General features: G+C 31.6%; 1 long non-coding RNA gene across 1 annotated transcript; it reads right to left on the reverse strand.

The window, feature by feature from the left end:
* Positions 1-661: 661 nt before the first annotated feature.
* LOC130629017 (uncharacterized) lies at positions 662-19,516 on the reverse strand. Its single transcript, XR_008981889.1, has 2 exons — positions 19,410-19,516; positions 662-8,154 (listed from the first exon to the last, which is right to left on the reverse strand). It is a non-coding gene; the product is annotated as an uncharacterized LOC130629017 (long non-coding RNA).
* Positions 19,517-21,195: the final 1,679 nt, after the last annotated feature.

Consider the following 21,195-nt stretch of genomic DNA (forward strand, 5'->3'; position numbering starts at 1 on the left):
ATGCATCATTTGAAAAACGCATTTTTTGATCTTACCCTTCGCGCGAATTAAAATATTTAGCACGCCAACCTTAGATGTTCTAACAGCTCAATTCACGGAATACTTTATTCGACGCAGTAAAAATGAAGAAATGTGGGACACCTATCCATACATCTATCAAAAGAGAGATATTGAAACAAGCAGTAGAGTTGAATAACTATCCATACACAAATAAAAACGATATTTTAGAAAAATACTTGTGTGTATCATATGTTTTTTTTGCTGTTCATAGGAAGCAGGGTAATGTGATTTTGAACTTTCAATATTTTTAAAACTAAAACCTTATGACAAAAATGATAAAAATGTATATGGATTTTTTTTGTTCGTAGCTGTTAGAAAAACTATTGGAGGGACATAGTTATTAATATAGTGTAACTAGCTAAATAAAATTGAGTTATGACTGTTATGGTTGCTACGAAGTTAAGTTATATTCTGCTGTCCTAGGCCCGTTCTTAAGGCTCTCTAGCCATTGAACGCTACGACTTTCTCATAATAACCGGTTGAAAATAGCTATTAGGTAATAATAGTATGAATAGAATTTGATTTAGCTAATATTGGGTATATTTTGACTCCTAAAAAGAAATAGTACTCTAGCATTTTTTTTTTTTTTGCAAAACAGTAAAATTTGTTGAGTTATTTCTAAAAGGTTTTAGTAATTCTAATAGACTAAGGCATTTCACAAGATAGTTAGCGTATTGCTCTGAATAGACCCGTCATCATGCTCCATCCATACTACACGAAGGTAGCATAGAAGCACACAGTATGTTACAAAAAAATTATGGTCCTTTTTTGAACATTATATTTAATTAAAACGTATATACAGTTGACTCTCTCCAATCCGAATCTCTATTATCCGAATCTTTAACTATAATCCGAACAAATTAAAAATCAGCGTCGATTTTCCTTAAGAAACTCTCGTAATCTACTTTCTACTATCCGACTCTCTGTAATCTGAAAGAGAATTATCCCCCTTGAGATTCGGATTAGAGAGAGTCAACTGTACATACATTTTAATAAAATAATTTGTTATAATTTTTCTATACCGAAATATCGCCGCTTTATTAAAAGAAAAATGCTATTCAGTTGATGTCGACATAAGTATGATATATAAAGGTAGCAGAACTACTTTAGGATCCACTGACAGAGATGCGACAAGGTTAGATGAAAAGACTGATCGACTTCCTCGAACACATATGCATATAGACTTGATAAGCGCAAAACAAATGTTACGTCATATCCATGCCGAAAGTTTTAAAAAATGTTGTTTACGCTTTTCAGAAATCATTTCGGAAAGCCGAGTATAGAACTTTCGACACACGCGACCCATTCCGCCACACACGGATATCGCTAGTGGCGTTAAAGTTTCATGCTCTACTTGCAAAATAAGTTTATTGTAATTTTTCTTTTTTTCCTTTTTATTTACATCATATGCTTTTGGTAGCACACCTTCGCATCTAAAAATGCCATTTGACCAGTGTTCCAAAAGCCTCTTGTGCATACATAACTCTCGATTCCTGAGAAACATTCGCTGTCCACTGGCTCAATGGCTCACCAGGTAACTGTTGTAGACACGGTTCAATGCGTACATCATGACAAACCTCTTTTAGTTACATCCCAGTGACATTACGGATTTCATTGTCTAAGCGAAAGGAAGCCACATTATTTGCATGACAAAGCATGATCAATTGTGAACTTGAAATTCGAATCTGAGCCCAGAAGCATAGCTTGTTAATTGTGTATCTCTCGTTCCTTGAAGGTAGTCAGTCAACTAGATACACTGCTTCCTGGTTGATATCGTTCAGTCTGATTTCCTGCTTACACATTTCACTTCTGACATGATCAAGAATGACACTAATCTTAGCAATTTATTTTGTTTGATTGTTTTTTCTTTTGTTTCAGTTCTGGATCTTCTTCATATTGTCGAGTCTGTTTTTTTATTTGTTTACCAAGATATTCAGTTATTTGTGATAAGTTTTAGAATATTCGTAAGACGACCAAGTTTAACCGGGAGTGACAGCAGTTGTCTCTCGTTATTGTTTACTTTAATACCTCCCGTCAGTGCTGGTATTAATTCGAATTAATAACTACGAGTACTTCTTCCAATAATTATATATGTGTGGTATGTTCGCATACAGTATGTTAATTTATGCTTGTAGCCAGCCACTGATAAAACAACTTTATGTCCCTTGCGACTCTGTTTTAGCAATTTTACTCAGCATCTTTAATTCATTAATCCAATCTTCTACCTTATCCAAAATATATCCACCTTTCAAGCTTCTTGAACCAATTACATTATTACATTATTACCAATTACATGTTACAAACTGCGGTGTGATAAATTAGTTTCCTCAAAAAATTATTTTTTTAACTAAATTTTACTTATTGGATTTGATTTTCACATGGCAACTACAATCATGTTCATAATAGTTTTGGAAAAACCACTTTCCCCCTCCCCCCACTCTTCAGTGTTGGTTGGAGGTCTTTTCCAGAGTCGCCGGCAGTATTTTGGGGCACAAATCAACACAAAATCAACACTGACTGTTGGGGGAGAGGGGGGAAACTCTGAAAAAAGCCTCAAAAGCCGTTTTTCCAATAATTTATGAACATGATTGTAGTTATAGCTCAGCAAAACCTGAATAACTGAACGTATATCCCGAGTAAATTAAAAAATTTCCTTCTTTCATTTCTTTTCTTATAGTTACCTCTTTTTTTGAAACATTTGTTTGTAAAATTTTTTGAATTGATTTGCATTATTGTTTGTTGCAGTATGAAACTAATTACACACCATGTTGTTCTTCCATTTGAACTACCACCTTTTAAAGATGGATTGGATTCGAACCAATAACTTTCATGGTTTTACAACAATGGAAATATTTTTTAAATAACATAACACAGAAATACAAAAGGTCACACATAGTATCAGTATTTACACAAAACTAATTTTGTTACCAGAAAACTTCCTTGTCCCACTCTTCCAAGAATCATTTTCATCAAAGTTTTTTTTGGTTTTACCTGCATTAGAAATACAAAAAAACAAACAAAAAAAACAGCAAAAATTACCACCAAATTGATTAACATAAAAAGCAAAGTATAAATTAGAACAGAAAAATCCCGAGAAGAGTTGTGAACAAAAAACATTGCGCATCATCATTAAATTAAAACAACAGAAATTTATCTAGTTTTTAAAATCATTACACTGTAAAACTAATTCCACCACTCCACGACTGTTATAAATTAAAACAGGATGTAAAAGTTTCAGAAATTGCTTATTCAATTTTTCAGCATAAGTCGCAATAAAGCCTTGAGGTAGGAAATTAGCTGACTGAAAAGAGGGATATACTTCAACTTAGGGGTATTTCAACTGGCAATATTACCTGTACATATAACATCCCTCCTGAAAGTCAATATACTGAATAAAAATTTGACTACTTATTTGAATAATTATGGTACCAAGTTAGCAGTATCTCTACACTGTCTCAGTTTAACAAGTATTGTACAGATTTCAGACATGTCTAGCCTAGTTAAAGGGGAACTCCAGTAAAAATCACTTTTCTTTTTTTTGTTTGTTTTATACGTACTCAGAAAAGCATAAGAAATCAAAAAAAAACTTACTTTACTTGTTTTTCTTATTTAAAATTGTTGTACAAGCCTTCGCATATTCAATTTTTTTCTCATAAAAAACAGACAGGCGCGATTTCATTACGGACCGGACCCGATTATAAATAATGACATCACATCGTGCAGAAAGTTTAAGCGAGCGCATGTTAAGACCTATAAATACAGCTTACATTAAATCGCTTTTTGTATGTAATTTACGTTTAAATCTTTAAAAAATGGTTAGTTGCTCTGTGTTTCTATGTACCGATCGATCAGAGAAGTGTAAAGAAGTAAGTTTTCACAGAATCCCGTCTGTGAAAAAAATAGAACTCAAAAACGGCTAAACAAAATACGTTGTGCAGGTGATCTACCAAGCGATCAAAGTTTTTATATTTGGTTGGCGCACTTCACAGATAGTTCTTTTAAAAGATATCTGCAGGAAATAAACTTCCATATTAAGATACTCTGCTACTTTGTAAAAATGCCATTTTAGCTAGTGAACGCGATTAAAGTTTCTCATTTCTTCTTATCTCAATATTTGTACTTATATCCACAGAACTCAACCAAATAACGTTTTGTACATTTTTATATTAAATAAGAGAACATTATACGAATTTCCAATACAAACACCGACAAAAAAGCTTTCTAGTTACACATGTATCTTTCGTAGCGCTCAAGTTTCTATTCTTTGTTTTTCAAAAAAGAAGCTTTTTTGATGGAAGGACATGCCAAGTATTTTCAGGAGGTAAATGTACCCATTTTCTTCAATCTTTGTAACTTTATAATGGCTGCATGTAATGCTGATAATGCAGTTTCTAAAACAGCTTTGTCAAAACAACCACTTGTAAGTCAGTAGCTTCTGCAACACATTTATGACTTACCATAATCATAAGATTGATTTTTATTTATACAATAATAATACCCCGTTTTACCAACTTATCTAGCCCGAACATATTTGATTTTATATCACGCATTTCAATGGTACTCCATCACGGAGAAAATTTTAACGTTACATAAAATTTGTTTACATTTGTGCGCAAAAAAAGCGCGTGCAGAGGAAAAATATTGCTGAACTGTAAAAAAAAATAAATTGGCTTGTAAAGTATAAAAGATTTTTTAATGAAGCAAATGATAAAGTTTTTTGACGAAAAGAATGTTAAAAAAAGCGATTAAGTATATTTATTTCTTAAAAAAAATAAATATTTTGCTAAGAACGTTGCTTGAGCCAGTAAAAGACACCTCATCACTTTGCATCATTATTAATTTCTCCCTTGTGAGACAGAAGAGGTTCGAAGTCGAGTGGCTGTAGCTTTGTAAAGTCTTTCTCATGAAGAGAATTATCCGATTCTATGTTTTATATAACATTTTTTTTTAAATATTTTTTTTTCACTGGAGTGCTCCTTTAACTAAGTTTTCTTTGAGATATTAAAATTGAGTTTTTTATATAATAATTTTTCAGTGCAACCCGAATTAAAATCAACCAATATGCATAAAGCCAGCATGGCCACATCTAACATTAAAGAAGAAAAGATTTCCCAATAATGATCACGTGAGCAAAGAACAATAGAAGTTTTTGCCTTAAAGTATTGTCCAAATTTCTTTCATACAAGACAAAAAATATCTTCAGATCAATTGTATTTCAAGTGGCAAAAAGTATTCCTACTACTAAGTGAACACACAGCACTATTTGTCTTTCTTTAAAAAATAAGCTTACTCAAAATAATTAACAAAATTCAATCTAGCTCAGGCTACAGAAATATAATTATATGCTTAACTCAGATATCTTTGAATAGATGACGTACACTGTCTCTTTTTTTCAAAAATAAATATAAATGTGCCAGCTCTTTCAGAACATGTATTCAGTATGGAATTAGCTGCATTTCATGTTGGTGGAAATTATATTTAAAAAAATATTCTCTTTATATAAAAAATCAACCCTGGCCTACTTTTCCACCACATCAGATTTTAAAAACTAACGTTTTCCTCAAAAAATTATTTTTTAATCTTTTTATAAAATTATATTCAGCAGATAATTGAAAAAAAAAACACCAATTTAAACTTTTTAATAGGAAATTTCCACAGTTAATGTGTACTATTAATAGCATGGCTTTCCAATGAATGGCAGTAATAAGTATTATGACAATCAACAGCGCAAGTTATTGTTGCCAGAAATTGTATACTGGAAAGAATCAATTTTTATATGTAAATTATACCTATTATCATCATTTTCCTCAAAAAGTTATTTTTTGGTCCTATAACAGCAGATCACTGAGAATTTACGGAACTAAAAATCTTGTGGTAACATTTTTAAAATTAAAAATCTTGATTTTGTAAACATTAAACGCACAAATCCTAACAAATTATAATTTTTTTAAAAATAAATTGGAATGATCATCTGTTTTAACCCTATTCGGTCCGGGGTTTTTCGCACAAACTATGACTGGGGGGGGCGGATTCCGATTTTAAAATGCCACTATCTGCTTGAAATATAATTACTTTTGTTCTAGAGCGAATTTTTACATTCTGTTTGAAGTTTCTGAAAGCTAAATAAAAGTTATTTAACATATCTTCCGGTTTTTACATGGATCGGATAAAAAATTGCCAAAAATTTCCAGAAAATCCGTTTTTTCCGATTTTCGGGTAAAATCCGACAAAATCGGGAAATCGAATTAGTCACGTGTTCAAATTATTCCAAATGATTCTTCTTGATAAAACAAAGTTGTGTTGCAAGTTTCAAGTTCTAAGGATAATCCTAACAGGAGTTATTATATTTTCCCCATTATAAGGATTTCATAGAGATTTTTAGGGGTAGTTTCGAGTAATGGCCAATATCAAAGCCTCTGAAAGGTATGGGACCTAAAAAATTAGCATGCAGGTGTCTAATAGATAAATGTTAAAACTCAGTAAGTATCATAGCCATATAACAAAGCAATCAGGAGTTATTAAAAAAAAACCGTCAGGGGGGGTTAAAATTTCAAAATATAGGTCTATACTTCAAGTTTAAGTATTTTCCAGGTTATTTGAAACCCTGGTTTGTGTAAAGGAGGAAATCTCGAGGTTACTTGTGGGGCCGTAGATTAGTGGTTATAGCTCTCGTACTCTGACCGGGGCTCGATTCCTCTTGATGGAGATTCAACATGGGTGAGTGAATCTGAATGTTACCATAGCCCCGGTTTAATTGGTTACCAGAAGTTCAGAATAAAAGAAGTGAAGTTTATTCAAAAGAAATACCACAGCCCATTTATCTTTTATCATTCAGCACAGTGGGTGTTCTTTTTAACTTACTAATTACAGGCTTTTTATTAGTAGCTAGCTAAACATTGGCTTTATAGTAAAAATAAATATACAGCTACTTTACCACCGAAAGCCTCAATACAAGCTGGAATTCAGAATTGACAGTTCTTTATGCATTTCAAGCCTTCAAAGAGTGGAAACACTTTGAACGATAGCTGGCATCCAAATTACATAAGGCGGACGTCACAAATATCGGGTGTTAGAGTCATTTGAGCACCAAAAATAGAGTCGGTCGGTAGATCGGCGAATGATAACTCAAAATTTCAAAAAATTTTATCCAACCATCCAGCCATTAACGCGCGCCATTAAATCGCCGATATTTAATGATAACTTTGGCATCTCCGGCAGTTTCCGCGTGAACACTTTTCACATTTTAAAGCGAAGCACAACAATCGCTGCAATCGCTGTGGAGAGACAACAAGCGTATAATATTTTTTGTCATTTTAGTTTTTCCGACTCAGTATATCAAAAATTTCGATCAAAAATTAGGGTCAGTCGGGTGACTCTAACACCAAATATTTGTGACGTCTGCCTAATCATTAATAAACAAATACTGACCGGTTTTGATAACGTACTGTGAAATACAAAACCTGGCTCAAAAGTACAGACCAAGCTTGTGAGGTCTGTGCCCCTGACAAATGGCTTTGTATTTTACAGGGCAGAATCAAAACCGGTCAGTAGCCATTTTATAGCTGAAATCTATTCTCATCTTTAAAACAACAATCAAATTTTGCACATGATTAGATGGAATACCAATACATGGAATCACAGTCCTGATATTTACTTGCGCACGCATCTAAGTGATTATGTAATGCCCGATGCGCACGCAGAAATGGAGGTAAAAATGTAAACAAACTAATCAGAAAAGTTACCTCAATTTCTGCGCGCAGGAAAAATACGGCACTATAATTGAGTGTATGGCAAATTTTAATCCACAACTACTTAAATTAGAATGTACAGTTCAAATTTTAAAGGGAGAAGAAAACGTTCGAAATTACGGTAAAAACGAACCAACCAAAAAGGGTATTTGTTTCAGTTATTTTAAACCGACTTACCCTTCCAAACATTCCAAGTCAGCTCTTCGTCTGAATCAAATGTCTTTTCGCATGTTACGCAGAAGCAAATTGTATGTTCAGCAGTGGCTTTTACTTCTACTTTTTGCTCATGAGCAATCAGAGCTCTTACAGCCAACGTTCCATGTGATCCAGATGTTGGAAGCCCACGCTGGGAAAGGAAAAATTGAAGTTCAGCCATAGAAAGTTCTAAAAAATTCTGCAAACATTTAATATCTTCAACCGAAGCCATCAAGCTCACTTGATTTAACTTTTTAGCTTTTTTAATTAATTTTTTTGTGTAAAATATATAAGAATTGATTAAAAATTAACTTGTATAAACAGGAAAACCACGCCACCACATAAACTTCGCATCCCTGCTAGCAGCGGTGTTGTATTTTGTCATAGTGATTACCCAGAATGCTTTGCGCAACCGTGAAAGATCTATTACGTCTACCATTAATGATCGATTAGGCCCCTGGGGGCTTATTTGTCAAAATGGGTTTTGGGGGACAGGGCTTATTCGGGAGGGGCGTGGCGGGGGGTTAAATGGGAGGGGACTTATAAAATTATACAAAAGTCTTAGTGTGCTAAAAATAAAAACAACAATTTTAATAAACACAACATATATTTCTAAAGTATAATAAAAACAAACACTAATCGATCTCAATATCACTATTGCCTTCTTCGTCCTTGTCTACGATCGTCTCTAAGGGAGCCGCATCAATCATTTCCTCGGCATCTGGGATAAATGGGTTGTCTTCCGTCTCGTTTACCAGTTGTATTTGTTCATTGAGCATTGAGGGTATTTCGAACTCGTTGGGTGAGCGCAGAAGAACACAAAATGTGAAATTGAAAAGGAATATTTAGGCGGGTCTCCTAAATTTGCTTCTTTGTATGTGATATTATGATGAACACTGGCAAATCAACGTTTACGCCTTGTTTATCTGCCAACTACACTTGATTTACTGAGAAAAAGCTCTTTGTAGGATGTAAACATATCCAAATTAGTTTTGCTTCACCCAGTGAACGGCTATCATGAATCGCGTTTGAACATATAAACTACATTGAAAAGGCTTCATTTATTTTTTCCATGAAGACTTTTGTAGTGTTTTCGCAAATACTAAACATGGTAGAGCAATTTTAAAGTAACAATTTCTGCACTTGAAAATTATGAAGTATGGATGACATTACACACTGGTTGTTCACGTTCCAGCTCAAAGATAGAAATTTCGACTATTCTTTCATAAAACCGCAACTAGACATTCAACAATCAAGAGCAAAATTAATATCCCCAAAGTAACTTGTGAGGAATTGACGATTGATGTATGAATACAAAGCATAATAGTGAACACTCATGGTATTTCGGACATACATTGCTTGTAATGTATTCTCTAAGGCTCACACAAACGGATCATGTCTCGTTGGGTAAGCGCAGTAAAACACAGGATGTGAAATTGAAAATGAATATTTAGGCGTGTCTGCTAAATTTGTTTCTTTGTCTCTGATATTATGATGACCACCGGCGTATCTGCCATCATCCCTTGCTTATCTACCAACTACAAGTGATGTACTGATAAGAATCTCTTTGTGCGAAGATGTCACGATAATTTTTCGTTTGTATATAGTGCGAGACCATTATGAACGCCTCTTTACTACAGAGAAATACGCTCTACTACAGGCTACTACACTCTACTACAGAAAAATACGCTTTACTACAGAGAAATACATTCTACTACGCTCTACTACACGCTACTAATTTCCTATTTCTCTATTTTTATTGTTTAAGTTTTATTCCATGAGTTACTAAAACTAAGGTTCACAAATATAATTTTTTAAAAAAAATTCTTGATGATTTGAATTCTGATCGATTTCCATTTTCTCCTTAGAGAAAGCCTTTGTCTTTATACCACCTGTTAATGTTGCTGATAATATCTTACATTCTTATATTACTTTCTTAATGACTAGTACTGTAAATAGTTTTTAAAAAAAATAAAAAACAAGAATTTCCAAGAAAGACATATTTTCTTCAACCATTGTCTCATTATGATGTCATTACTTCCTGTGATGACATATCAACTTAAATATTTTGTCACTAATTAAGTCACAACATATTGATGCTTCTTTGTGCCAAGTTTTGTCACTTAAAACCAAACTGAACAAAAGTTACAGCCCGCAGGCACTTTATGCCCCCCCCCATACTTACAAGGGTCAAAAAAGCCCATACAAATAGTCGTTACCATAGTGATCAATTATTATGCAGAAGCGTGCTTTCCATCCCACATCCTTTATAGTTTTGTAAAAGAGATTTAAAATGTAAGTGATACTCTCTTAAAAATTTAACACTGTGAAAGAGCTTTTAAGTTTCTTACAGAAATTTTATACTTTAAAAAGCTTTTTTCTTCTTCTTGAGAGAATGAGTAGAACGCAAGTTATGATGAGTATTCTGACAATTGGAGGTTAAAAATTGTGGAAAAAATTTTAATACTAAATAACTCCAAAAGTAAAAAACAATAAGAAAAAATTAAAAAAGCATTTTTAGATCAATGTCTTGTGATCACAAAAAAGCAAACAGCAAACTTCAGAAATTAGTAGTTTTGTAAAAGAGATTGCATTTGTAGGAGAGGGGTAATTTTTTTGTGTCTATTAAACCTTCAAAATTTATTTTTTCTTAATAAATAAATATAGGTAATCATATAGGCTTTCTAAAAATATATACATTAATATATCAAAATAAAGTTTTGGTGAATTAAAAGCATTTTAAAATATCACATCTTTTTTGTATATTCATGCCTTAACCTTAAACTTACAGTTTATAAGTAATATGAATTGATAGAGTATAGAGATTATCATAAATCTGTGTATATATATAAAAAAGTAAACTCTTTTTAAAGTCTGGATTTCAGCTGCGAACGTGCTTAATTTTTGGCAAAATCTCAGTCTCAATGTTCGTAAAAGCCAGGTCCTAATATATTTTGGTTTCTTTCATGAAATCTTGAAAATTAATCTTGCAGAATTGTTCAAATTGTTTATTTACAGAAAATAATCTCCATGGCATTCTTTTTTGTTTTTGACCCCACAAAAAAAACTCACATTGTTTTCATTTGTTAAAGTTCGATATGACAAGCATTCCGTGGACAAAATTTTAGAGAAATTTTTTTTTTACTCAGTACGTCAGTAACCATAGAGTTATTTTTTTTCAAGCAACAATTTTTAAATTGTTTCGTGAAGTGATCCTCTTAAGGAAAAATGTTTTTGACTGAGTGAAATCACTGGACGATTTCATTTGCCTGAAAAATACCAAGATGGTAACTCTCTGAATACAAAATTTAAGAATTAGGATATCATCCCTTTTGTCAACCTTATATTTTGGAATTTTTAACAATTTTTTTTACCAAATATAATCTATGATAGAGGCCTAAAATGTGACACAAATAAGCAAGAACATTCCAAGGAAAGTTTAAAGTCCAACATTCCCCACCAAATTAAATTAGTATACTAATTCTGAAATCACAAATGTGTAAAATGTGAGTTATGTAATCCTGGCTAATGTTTTTTTCACAGATGTTGTTTAAAAAAAAGGTACACTGGAGACACAGGATATATACCAGCAACATCACCAATTTTTGTAAACAGCTTCAAATTTTACGTTTGTTTGGAACAAGTCAACAAGCCAACTAGCTAGCTACCCATATCATTATATTCAAATCTAGCTAACACCTAGCTCATTTAACACCAAGAATAATACACAAAAGCATTAGAATGGCCCAGTGATGCATACTATTATCCCATATTATCACCAAATGGTTATAACAATCTGTATGACAAATTAACTTGGCAAATATGGCAAGTAAACAAACCATGTTTGCACTACTTCGCTGCAAACTTAAAATTCGCTTATAAGTAATCTCGTTTTCATGTTATTCGGTATTATATAATATATTATATAAGTAAACCAGTCGTGATTTGTTTTAGGCATGGTGTTTCAATGCAATAATATATTTGGCCTCATTTTGAGCTACGCAGACCCACACAGTGTGCCATCTTCCCAATTTCCCTCACATGGCTTGGGTTAACCCAGGGCTATGGTAACATTCACTCGCCCATGTTGAATCGCCGTCAAGAGGAATCGAACCCCGGTCTCTCGCACAGAGTACGAGAGCTATAACCACTAATCTATGGCGCCACAAAAATAAATCTTACAAATATATATACTTATGGGGACCCTTTTTCAAAAATTTACCAAATACTTACTTAAATTAATGAATTTCTTCAAGAAAAAGAAGAAAAGGGGAAATCTATGAATTTCAATAATATATACCTTAACCGTATTTATGCAGAGGCAGGTAAAATCAACCCACTCACAACTTAAAAAGATGCTGATTTCAAAAGGTCACCTAAATTTTCCTTAAATGTCCTGATTTTTCTTCTCAAATCATCTGAAAAAAATTTTAACATTTGGTTATTTTTTTATAGTTTTTATATTGTTTATTTTGAATCACCACTATCAAAGCTCCTCAATTTTGTTAAAGGGGAACTCCAGTGAAAATCACTTTTTTCTTTTTCCTTTTATACGTACTCGAAAAAGCATAAGAAATAAAAAACAGCTTACTTAACTTGTTTCCTTATTTAAAATTGTTGTACTAGCCTTCGCATATTTATTTTTTTTCTCATAAAAAAACAGACATGCGCGATTTCATTAAGACTGGACCTGATTATAAATAATGACGACACATTGTGCAGAAAGTTGGAGAGTATATATATATTAAATATAAACTTATAGTTTACATTTAAATTGTTTGTTTTTGTATGTATTTAACCAATCGATCGGAGAAATGTAAAAAAGTTAGTTTTCATAGAATCCCGTCTTTAAAAAAGAAAGAATTCAAACAAAAAATGACTTAAAAAAATGTCGTGCAATCAAAGTTTTTATATAAAAAGTAAGAAAGATTTTTTACTGAATTTTTGGCGAAAAGAATGTAAAAAAAGCGATAAAATATATTATATATGGCTGTAGCTTTGTAAAGGTTATGTAATTTTCGTCATTATAACAAGACATCTTATCAACGAACAATGCAAACAGTAAGTAAACAAAACTTTTAGAAGGCGAGCTACCAATCTTACAGACTTTCTGCACGATGTGGCATAAGCTTATTTATTAGGACTTATTGAAATTAAAAATGTTTTGTATAATTAGTTCTTGCAAAAATAATTCTATAAAATATCCTGTAATGGTTCTGCTGTTTTACGTAACGGAATGTCTAAGGGAAGCTTTTATGATATCTGAAGCTGTCTACATATATATCCTTCTCTTTAATTCTTTGTTTTTTTCATGGTTCAAAACACCACAAAAATAAAAAATCTTTTCATAAATTTGATTTGAAACCTTACAATTTTCATAAGTTTTCAGAGTTTTTTTTTAATAGAGTTTACCTAGCTAGGTACTAGCTAGCTAAACTATATTAAAGTATTATGTAACCTGCTAAAAAAAGGAACATATTTTTTAAAAATTGAAAGACGCTTATTACAGTTACCAAGATAATTTTTCTTGCATATTTTCTGGAACATAAATTAGAGTTCCGCTTTTGTTAGTCGCATAAATTAACGTGTTCGCATAATCTGGCGATATATTGGCGAAAAATCACTAAATCATACCAAGGTATTTTTCGTTGTCTTCTCTCATATCAAAAAGACAAAAAAACCTGGGGACAAGGGTCCATATGTTTAATACTCCACAATAACTCTTTTGAATATAAATGAACTTTAGAATTAGGTTTTTACATGTTATGAAAAAATTTCTCTTCTCAGCTAAAAAGTTTTTGGATATAGATTGCTCTACAACTAATAAAATAGCTTTGTTTTAATTTTTTTTGGAGTATCCCAAGAGATCATGTTTCCATTACCGATGTTTACTGTTGCACAGTGTCAAGTTAATTTTAAAGATAATAAAAACAACTTTAAGAACCATTAATATTTTTAGAGAAGGCAGCTATACACCTACTAAACATTTCCAAAGTTTAATGTTCAACATAAAAATAACTTTTCATAATTTTTTAATTTACCAGGGAAAACTATATATTTAAAACAAGGAAGATAAGTCAATTTAACAGCTCTTATTTAAATAAAAAACAAAATGACAAACAGAAATTTTATGCCAATGAACAGGAATCGAAATAACTACCAGTCATCGGTCATGACCAACCAAAACTTGAGTTATGACTGACCATCTTTTCTCATTCTTACCCTGGTGATCAGTCAGTAATTGTTATTCTTTCTAAGTTATAATTTTCAAGTTTCTGGGAATAAAATGAAGTGAAGCACACCCAACAAATACTTTCTTTGGAGTGCGAGTTTGTTCCATACTCGATCAATCTCCACCATTTTTCGAAATTTACTGTTAATATTTTTTTTCAATCACGCAAATTATTACTTTCAGGATATAACTTTTATTTGTATTAGTTTATTAGTTTGTTTATCCTGTTCGCAGGGCACAATTTTTTTTCCTCACCATGTGTTATTAATCACACCAGTGAACTGAATTGTATGGATAACATGTTAAGCTCCCTTATACTGTCGATTACACACCTGCCTTTCAAATTTCTTATTTTGATCCCTGATTAATCCAAGGTTTTTTAGTAAAATAAACCATTCATTTCAGCAAGAAGATCCAAGTTCTAACAGCCATTACAACTGGCTAAGCAAGTAAAAAAATAAATTAAAAATTAAAAAAAATCACTTCTACCTCGTACAGGTTGCTTTTATAAAACCCAGATGAAATAGAATTAATAAATAAACTATTTTCAATTTAGTTCATTTTAGCTTTTCAAGTTGGACTTATGGATCATCATGTCTCTCAATATAAGGAATTGACACGAATTGAGTCTTTCCTGTATCGAAATTAAACTGATCTTGGAAGATTTTTTTTTTTTTTAATTTGCTTACTTAAGACAATTTTTGTTAATTTAGCTTGAATTTAAACAATATTGCGAGACGAAACCAGACGATATCGGAAAGATAAAGTACAACAAGAAGAAATGATTGTTCTGAGCCTACTAATTTAATTTTCCAAAAGAATAAATATTTTGAATAGTGTTTTTAGTTTCCTCCTAAATTGTGCGGATGTAAAACAAAAACAATAATTTTCGTTATCATATCTGTTACATAAAACGCTCAAATTAATGACTTTTACTAACAATTAAAAACTCCTTTTAACAAACAGGTTGTTAAAAATTACTTATCTATACTCTATCAACCTAGGTGGGATATGATGCTCAAATAAGTATTGCCAGCCTTGTTCTTAGGGGTTCTTAGAAAACTAACAATCCGCGGGGGCAAGGTCACTTAAGTTACTCAGATATGGATTTAGCTGATGAAACTTTTGAACTTAAGGTGGCAGTCAGAATTTCTTTTGTACATAATTAGTTACATAAAATTGTTTTCACACTATATATATTTATATATTTCTGTTATAACACACTTGTCACGATTTTATAGCTATATTACTATTATCTTTCACCAAAATACCTTAACAATTCCTCTTTAAATTAAAACTTATAATAATTAATTTAATCTAAGGCCAGGATACACCTGTATAATATCATTAAATATATTTTACAATAAATTTATAATTTTTCTACAATATACTTATAATTTCTTGTATTGTGATACTTTCATACCATCGTTGCCACAACAACGCTAGCAGATAATAGATATATCATCACACAAACAAAAAGGCATTCAAAACCATATTACCAACAATATTATTAAAATCAAATTGGTTTGATTTTATTTAAATATTATAGCTATGCTGCAAATTATGAGGTTATGACACACATACCAGGTGTTGACATTATACATATTAAAACTACATATTAAAGCTATATTATAAGAAATTATATATTTCAGTGATATCATACAAGTGTATCAGGCCCTTTAGTCTGCGTGCTTGCAAATTATACAGAAAGAAATGAGTAATTATTAAAAAGAAACGTTAATAACAAAAACAGTGCATTATGTAGGAATTTAGGCGATCTTCATTATGCTACACTGCACAAGCTTTAACTTTTGATAGTATTTTTGTTTTACTTTAAAAATTTTATTCAGACAAAATTTAAAAGTCAAAATGTTTTTTTAGAGTTTTTAGTTTCAATAATGGCAAATAGTTCAATTAGTATTATTAACCTAAGTAAAGTTGCATTAAACTTTGTTTTCATCACATCGAAACAAAGAAAATAAGAAACAACATTTTACTACTAAATGACTCGCTTGAAACAAACATATTTTTTTTGAAAACAACTTTAATCAGTATACTGTATTTAACTTCTTACGTTTTATGTTCAGAAAAACTGGTTAAGAACCTCTGAAATAAAAATTACATTTTGTATATTTTCTTACAGCATGTTATGCTATAAAAATAAACTTATTTCATTTTTGCAACATTTTTTCGGCTATCGGAGACAAGAAAGTTAATACTGAGAGAGTCCCTAGCTGAAACACTAAGTTCTCGTGTTTGGGGTTCAAAAGTTTAGTAGTCCCCCACTTGTCTCCAACATGAAAAATAAAAATGCAGGAAAAAGCTCCCAGGTCACAAAAAATACAAATTCTCGTTGAAAAACAAGGATTTTTTACATAGAAATTTCTGGTGACTCATCAATTTTGGTTTCAAGTTAAAATCATTTTATTATGTATTGAGGCCTATATTTTTAGGAAATGTAAACAGGCATAAATAATACACTTAGTAAATAAATAAATGTGGACAGCTAAAAAAGGGTTATTGCCACCTTAACAAAACACAAAAACATGTTTTAGCTACCCCCTTTTTATCAGGGAAAAATATTATATTTATATAAAATAAAAGCTATAAAAGTAATACACAAAAACAGGCCTATCAATAAGAAAATAACAGCAGAGCAATAAATAGCTCCCTCAAGGTCACAGTCTTTTTTATTTATTTTATTTTATCTTTTTTTATATATTTTGGTTCTTTTTTTCTGTAAATAATAAAAAAGGGAACATTGATTTCCATGTAAGATGAATTGATATTGTTCAGCCAGAAAATTTTTTTGGAATTGGGGGAGCAATTAATGGCTCAGCTAGTTTCTCATTTCAGAATTATGCGAATTATTGATAGGCCTGCAAAAAGTTGGTAAATGCACATTAAAGTTTAAGGTAGGAAAAGTGCCATTTTATTAAATATATTTTAGTGTTTTCTGCAGTGATATAATTTATCCACGTTTGTGGTGACAAACGTAAAAAAAGGTAATTGATTTTCCGCCAAAAGTTTGTTTGTGCATTGCTTTAGGAGGTAACTTAGCTATACTCTGGAAAATCAATTGAATTCTTGTTACATGTCTTTGGGTTCTTTCAGCTCATGCAGTCACACAAAGTTATAGGGACTTCTTATTTGTAAATTCACCAAGCCATAAAATTACCAATGGTATATGTTTTGAAAACACGCTGTTTTGTATAAACTTATAATTCCCAACCTACATCTCTAAAATGTGCACTTGTAAAAGTACCTTGACAAATGTGAATATGAGGAGACAGACAATCAAAGCACAAATATAAAAAAGGCAGTGTAAGGCTTCCATAATAAATTTCCTTGAAAGATTTTTTAGGTCTTAGTAAAATGATATGATTTACCACGTAATTACTTTCCTGTTTTAAATAGAACAAGAAACAGTATAGACAACACTACAATTATACTGTTAATTCTGTGGTAAGGCAACTGCAACTTACTTAATTGTTCTATGGGCCTGACCGACCAATGAAAACAAAAAAATAATAAAAAACAAAAAGGAAAAAAAAAAATTTCCCCTTCCCATTTTGTGAAAATATAATGAGTATAGAACATAATCAATGTTATTTTTTGTTAGTTGAATGTTAATTTACAATGATTTGCCGAAGGACCGTAAGCTACTATCAACTTTGCCGTAGAACAACTAATTAAGTTGAGTCATCCAACAGTAATGTATGTTTGTCCTTTTTTTAACAGATAAGTTTTTACAGAAAAATTAACACGTCTTACAATTGAAAAAGGGTTGAGAAAAATTGTTTTAGGATCTCTTGGCCACTGAGACATTCATCATAGAGGTAAAAAATCTTTGGGACGAAGTTGAAAAAAGACATGGGAAGCCTGAAAAATATTTGTTTGGGAAGCATGCAAAATATATGCATAATCAGTACAATTTTGTCTAAAAATTGCAAGGAATAAATATCAGTATTATTCATTAGTATTGAAGTCTCAATAATAAAAACAAAAAAAAGAACTCAGTTTAAAAGTCAGTAGTGATCAGAATTAATTAAAAGCAATTGCCTGAAGCCACTAGTAAAAACAGGAGAAAAAAATAGGAGTCATTGTGCTATTGTGATTAAACAAAAGAATTTAGAAAACAACTGTTTCGACTTTAATATTTTAGACAGCTCTTGGTTTTAAATTAACTTAATATAATTATATATAGTGGATAATAAAAAACGATTTTGAATCACCTCACATCCCTGCGTCAAAAAAGATAATAATTAAGTAGTAATTTTTGTCGTTCACTCATTCATTGAAAAAACATAGAAAAGACATGACAGTATTTTTTTTGCCATTGTCATTGCAAATTACAAAGACCTTGGATGGCACATCTCTGTGAGCAGTAGTTGAAATTATGGGTAATTAGTCCATCATGGGTATGAACTATTTTTCTCTCCAGGTTATATACATTATTTAGTTTAGTCATTTAAACCCTTTTTTACCTTTCTATTTCATGGTCCTGCTATGTGACTTTACCAAAACCAATAAAATGATTTTTAGTTGTATATAATTTTTATTTGTATTTTTTCTCACCCGTCCTTATTTGGTAAAGCCCATGCCTATAAAACTGCATGTTAGTAAATGTATTAGTAAATAGATGGATTTTGTCATCATTTGTTTACTTTTCAGCAGTAAGCTTTTTGCCTCTGGCATTTGCGTTGAAGGAAGAAAGATGCTAGGATTTGGTGAAGAGAGGTTTTTCCTGTGGATTTCTTCCCATAAAAAAATGAGGTTTAAACTTTTATTAAGTCTGAATTGATGCCTTTGTGTGACAAAATGGACTGATAATCACACTGCTTCACATAGACTAGAGCCCCCATATTTTATAACCCAAGTCAAAAGAGCATACTGCTGAAAATGTAAACAATGAAATTCCTCTGTGTGCTTGTGCTTATAATATTTACAAAAAACCCTTATACAGCACATTGTACAAATAACTTAGGAATAGTGTGTTACTTTATATTATATATTAGAGGCTTTTTATCCTACGTACTAGCTAGTTTTTATATCTGACATTTACGACTTGTGAAACTTGCATTATAAACCTTATTTCTTAGTTCCTTACTTAGCTATTATAACTCGAAAAATGGAAGGGGACTTACAGATAGAAAAATAGTTTATAAACTTACTTTATATTCTTCTTAATAGTTCTTAAAAGAACTGTTTTTTTATGCTTCTTTGATATTATATAATTTATTTCTTGTTCGACTGTTCCTTTCTTTTCCTTCTGGCCGCATAATACAACAAAGTGCATTTCGGGCAGGTTCGGGATCGTGAAAATCTTTGACTGACGTTTTTATTGGCTTATATCGACCACGTGACCGGACGCTTCTATTTTAATCGTCTAGATTTTGCAAAGCGGGGAATACGGGATTTTAGGCATTCTGGTTGGCCTAGCGCTCTCAGATATGATATCCAACCCCCCAGGGCTCTTATTCTCTTTTTGACAATTTCGCCAGGTGGTGTGCATATATATTTAACCTTTTTACGATCATATAATTACTCCAATTATATGGGTGAAATATGTTTTTACATTTTATACACGACGTAATTGCATATAATTGATCCAATTACGTTGACTATTGTTACAATCAACCCTCTGAAGTATCATCACACATGTTCAATAAGCAACAATAACAAATTTTCCCCTTTGAAGTAAAAAAGTTCTCTTTGAAGTAGGAAAAAGTTCTTTGAAGTAAAAAATATTCTTTTAGTTATTATAAGTAACTATAACTAACTATATGTCAAGTTTAAACCTTACAAATTTATGTTACTGTAAATGGAAAAAGTAAACATCAATCTATCATGAAATAGAAAAAAAGTAATAAACTGCCCTTTTCAAATGTGAATAAAATTTGCTGCGTTGGCGCCTCAAACGAAGGGTCTTAAAGTAAGCCAAAATAGCTAAAATGTTTATATAATTATTAAAATTAACATTATTTTTGTCAATATTTACAGAAAAAATAATAAAAATCTATCATAAGCTACACAAATGCAAGAGAAATAATGCTGACGTCCGCAAAGAAATTCTGACAAAGTCAGCATTTGAATCATGATTTTTAATTGTCATGTGACAGATATCATCCATACCAAGTTTTATAATTTATAACCTAACACAAGGGAAGTTATGATGTTAGGGCACTAAATTATTGTGCTTGAGCATTTAATACTTTTTTCCGCGTTTGGTTACTTTCGCAGAATATCTCTTTAGTGATGTAGCTATGAATGGGTATCCGATTTGCCTTTTTGCAAAAGTAAAGATTTACTTCAAATGGTCTGCTAGAACGTTATCTTCTTCGCGCGCGATATTTCTTAAAAGTATCTTTCTAGTGATGTATGCAAGGGTATATTCCACCTCTGCTTGTCTACTGTATCGTACATATATTTTATTTGTCTTGTTCTGCTAGGGCATCTAATATTTCAATGGAGCTAAAAATTCTCGCAAAATTTCCTTTTCATTGACTTATGAATGGGTCCAGCATTTCTGCTTTATTACTGACCAGAAGATGGTTTTCCTTTGAATTTATTTGCCCTTTTAAAGGATCTAAGATTCTATATTGTGTAGTGTATTGGTCTGGTTTCGGACCTTTGATGTGTCATTACGCAGGAAGGTATTTGTCCAGAACATCGTATCTCTTGGTGTATGGATAAGTATAGAATAATACCACTTGTTTAATGTATAGTATATCGTCTTCCCTCGGATTGTCATGTTTTAGGACATCTAATAATGTCAGTTCGAATGAACATAGAATCGCTTCTAATGAAGTATGAGTGGGTATAGCACACTGCTGTCTGTTCAATGTATTGTTTGACGACTTCCCTAAGATCGACATGCTTTGAGACTTTTAATATGTCATTTCACGAGATGGCATTTGTCTATAATATTGTTTTTGGTGTTGTATCGATGGGTACAGA

The sequence above is a fragment of the Hydractinia symbiolongicarpus genome, chromosome 15 (genome assembly GCF_029227915.1).
Source record: "Hydractinia symbiolongicarpus strain clone_291-10 chromosome 15, HSymV2.1, whole genome shotgun sequence".
In the NCBI taxonomy this organism is placed as follows: domain Eukaryota; kingdom Metazoa; phylum Cnidaria; class Hydrozoa; order Anthoathecata; family Hydractiniidae; genus Hydractinia; species Hydractinia symbiolongicarpus.